We start from the raw sequence: 4,163 nt of genomic DNA, 5'->3' as shown, positions 1-4,163 counted from the left end.
GACTCTTCTTTTCATTTTCTCGGCCATTTGATTTTTTTCTCTGTCATCACTATTACATTTGAAATTTAATTCTTTTCTACTTCTAAGCTGTCATTTGTTTATTTTTGCAACCTGTAACTACACATTTCTAATTTTCTTTATGGTGGGCAAAGTCATATTATGGGTTATTCAGGGGTTGGCCACCCGATTACTAGATCATGTGACTCTTATTTTTTTCCTTATTCTCGCTATTGCCGATTTTATAATTTTCCCTGCTCACTAACATATTTATTAATAATTACCCTGGGATAAAGGAGGAAAAAGAACTCAACAATTAACATGTGGTGATTTTTGAGCAAATCTGATAAAAGGTTGGTTGGGAAGAATTTGAAACTCCTGGCTAGAAGCAAAAACTTTGATTATCAGTAGAGCTGGGGTTCTTTTCTGAAGTCTTAGCAAGCTGTGAGAAAATGTTTTCTTTTAAGAAGACTGGCTTAAAGGAGACCTCTAGACTACTTCTTCATGGGATAGCTTTACTTCTCATTGGGAAAGCAGAACAGAGCCCCCACTCTCTTTACTGAAAGATGGAGATAAGTAGTATGGCTTTTGGGCCCATGGATGTGTGTTCTAGTCCTCACTTCGCCATTCACTAGCTATGTGATAACAACAGAAGCAATATAAATAATAAAAACATACCGATGGCTTATGGTGCTATTGTTATACTCCAGGCATTTTACTTGTGGTCTTATACTTTGTTCCTGCAAAAAAAGCCTTATGAAATAGGAAAAATTATCTGTATATTATATATAGGGAAACTGAGTCAGACAGCACTTATGTAGTTTGCCCAAGGTTACTTGGTTAGTAACTGGCAGGAGTTTAACTCCAGAGCCTTTTTTCTTAATCAACGTATTATACTTTCTACCAACACTCAATTGCCTGGTCTCTCTGGGCCTCAGTTTGTTTTTACAAAAGGGAAACTCTGATTGCTCTGATACCCTTTCCCTATTGGAGAGGATCAAATGAAAGGGAAGATGTTTTGAAGACTATAAAGTAGCAGAAAAATCCCAACAATTATTAAGGTAGACAAGCTGAAAGAGAGAAAGAGAGCAGGGAAGGCTCCCTGGAGTGAGAATTAGAGTTTGACCTTCAGTAAAAGGGCTGCCGTCATTGTGCTGACAGCCCAAACCCAGGACCTGGGTCCCTTCTTCCAGAGCTGTCAGAATGGCAGGGGCAGGGGACGGATGCCGGGCCTGGGCATCCAGGCGTGAGTGGTACTAGAGTCTCTGGGCAGATTCACTCAGAGCTTGACCTTTCGAATGTAAAACATTTGTCAGGTTGCCAAGTGCCAACTAGCCAGGGGGTGGATTCAGCCAGGAGGCTAATATTCCTGTGACTTTTCCAGGGATGCTGTCTCTCTAACTGGACCCTAGGACCAATGGGTCTCTTTTGGAAGAGAAATGGCTTCCACTGAGCTCAGGAATACCTGGAAACTGGCATCTCTCTAGTAACTGGTTGGCATTTCTCAAGTTTTAAAACCCATTTCTCCATTTTATCAATGTGACGAATTCTGTAATTTGTATTATAAAAATAGGTATATATATTTCATTTTCTAACTCTAAAATTGTGTAGTTTGAGTGTTTTCAAATTATATGCCTCTACCTCATGTCGGGAAAGTCTCTGTGGGTGGGGTTTGGTGTGTCGGGCGGGGAGGGAGGGGATGTTTGTTCTCTTGGGAATCATTTATATTTATAGAAATGTCTCAGTCAACCCATTTGGACAAGAGATTTTCACAAGAGAGCTCTGTGAAAAGCAAAAACATGGCTGTTCTATAAACTTGTTGGTGGAAAAGCTTTCCTTTAGGAATCAAACCACAGAGGGCAAGGATGAGAGGGTAGTACTTTAAGTCATCTCCTTAGTCACTGACTACTTAGAATATGAATTCACGTTCTTGTTGTTTACCTGTTTACAGTTAGGTAGGTTGTAAAATGGCTGCAAATCCTTCCCATCCCAGATCGCTCTCCTCTTTGCCACATGGTTTTGCTTGTTCTTCCATCAAGAGATGGAGTCTTTTTTTTTTTCTGTCTCATAAATCTGGGCTTGGCTATGCGACCTGCTTTGGTCAAAGGAGCATTAAGAAACGTGATGCAAGCAGAAGCTTGAAAAACAAAAGCACTGGGCTTGCCCTCTCTTACTGGTAGGACCTCTTTTGTCACTACGTGAAGGAGCCCAGATCAGCCTGGTAGAAGATGAGAAAACTTGGGGAGCAAAGACAGGGGACCCAGAGGAGGCCCCTATGCCATCTGTTCTGCCAACCACCAGGCATATGAGTGAAGCCCCCTGTCTTTGTTTGGGCTGCTTTAACGAAATACCAGAGACTGGGTAGCTTATAAACAACAGTTATTTGTCACAGTTTTAAAGGCTGGGAAGTCTAAGATCAAGAAGCCAGCAGATTCAATGTCTGGTAAGAGGTTGGTTAACAGCTGTCTTTTTGCTCTGTCCTCACATGGTGGAATGGGTGAGGGAGCTCTCTGGGGTCTTGTGATGTTGTGATTTATAATAAATATATATTTGGTGTTCCTCTATTCCTGGCACAGAGCTCCTAAGATCCTTGGAATTTCCTAAGTAAGGTGCACAATAAAGGTGTCTTTTGTTATTCATAATAAGCCTCTCTCAACCACACCTGAGTTTATGTTAATGAGGTGGCTGTCAGACCGCCTTTAAGGATGGGGTCTGCTTGCTGTGGGAACCAACCTTATTGATTAGAGGGTTCCAACATTGAGCCTCACGCCTGGAGATCGAGTTCCATTACCAAAGGCCAGTGATTTACTCAATCATGCCTATGTAATGAAGTCTCCATAAAACTCCAAAAGGGCAGGGTTGAGAAAGCTTCTAGGTTGGGGGGAATGAGAAAGTGCCGAGAGGGTAGTTTACCCCAAACTCCAGGAGAATGGAAGATACTGTGCTCAGATCCTTCCAGACCTCACCTTTCTCTCTTTATCTTTTTATCACCTGTATTTGTTATTTGGCTGTTCATTTGCATCCTTAATATCCTTTTTAATGAACCAGTGATCTAGCAAGTAAACCTCTTTAGCAGATTAAAGAGGAGCTCATGGGAACCTCTGATTTATAGCATGTCAGAAGTGTAGGTTACCACCTGGACTTGAGATTGGTATCTGAGGTGTAGTGGGAGGGGGGCAGTCATGTGGGACTGAGCTCTTACTCTGTGGGATTGGATGCTAACTCTACATCAGAATTGAGTTACATTGTAGGACATGCAGCTTGTGTCTTATTTAACTTTCTTTAAGGTGTCTTTGGATGATAAACAATTTCTTATTTTTTTTATAGTTAATGCAATTTATGTTGCTTAGAAATCATTCCCTAGCTCAAGGTAAAAAAATCCAGTTAATGCTTTTTAAATTAAAAATATGAGTTTTGTTTTTTAAAAAACATTTATGGTTTTAATACATCTGGGTTGATTTTTGGGTATAGAGTGACACAGGGATCCAATTTCTTTCTCTATGTGGATTGTATTTTTTTCCACAGCTTTATTTATTGAACAGTTACTCCTTTCCCTACTGATGCGATATGCTACTTCTGTCATCTATCAAAACATTACATAAGTGTGTGGGTTTATTTCTGAGCTCTCTATTCCATCCTACTCCTATCCTACCCTATCCCATTCCATTCTATTCTACTCGTCCATTTATCTGGACTTGAACAAATATGCCTCTCTTAATTATTGTAGCTTCATAATATTCCTGATAGTTTGTGGGGCAGGTCTTCTGCCTTACTCTTCTATGTATGATCCTAGCCATTCTTGGTCTTTTCCTCTTCCATATACATTTTAGAATCAACTTACCAAGTTCCATGTAAAATTCTGTTGAGATTTTACATTGAAATCCATAGATAAATTGGGAGATAATGGATATTTCCACAATATTGTCTATCTACCCATGGACATCTTAGATATTTCTTTTATTTAGGTCTTCTTAATCTCTTAATAAAGTCTTATAATTTCCTCTGTGGTTCTGACACACCTTTAGTTGGATTGTTTTCTTATCTTAATGTTCTCTGAATTATGTTAATGGATTTAAAATTTTGTTTGATTTTATTATATTTATTTATTTAAGATTTTATTTATTTATTTATTTATTTATTTATTTATTTATTTATTTTTTTTTTAA

The sequence above is a fragment of the Ursus maritimus genome, unplaced genomic scaffold (genome assembly GCF_017311325.1).
Source record: "Ursus maritimus isolate PB19 unplaced genomic scaffold, ASM1731132v1 scaffold_15, whole genome shotgun sequence".
NCBI classification, from domain to species: domain Eukaryota; kingdom Metazoa; phylum Chordata; class Mammalia; order Carnivora; family Ursidae; genus Ursus; species Ursus maritimus.
The sequence above is the reverse complement of the archived record's forward strand: the minus strand, read 5'-3'. Positions refer to the sequence as shown.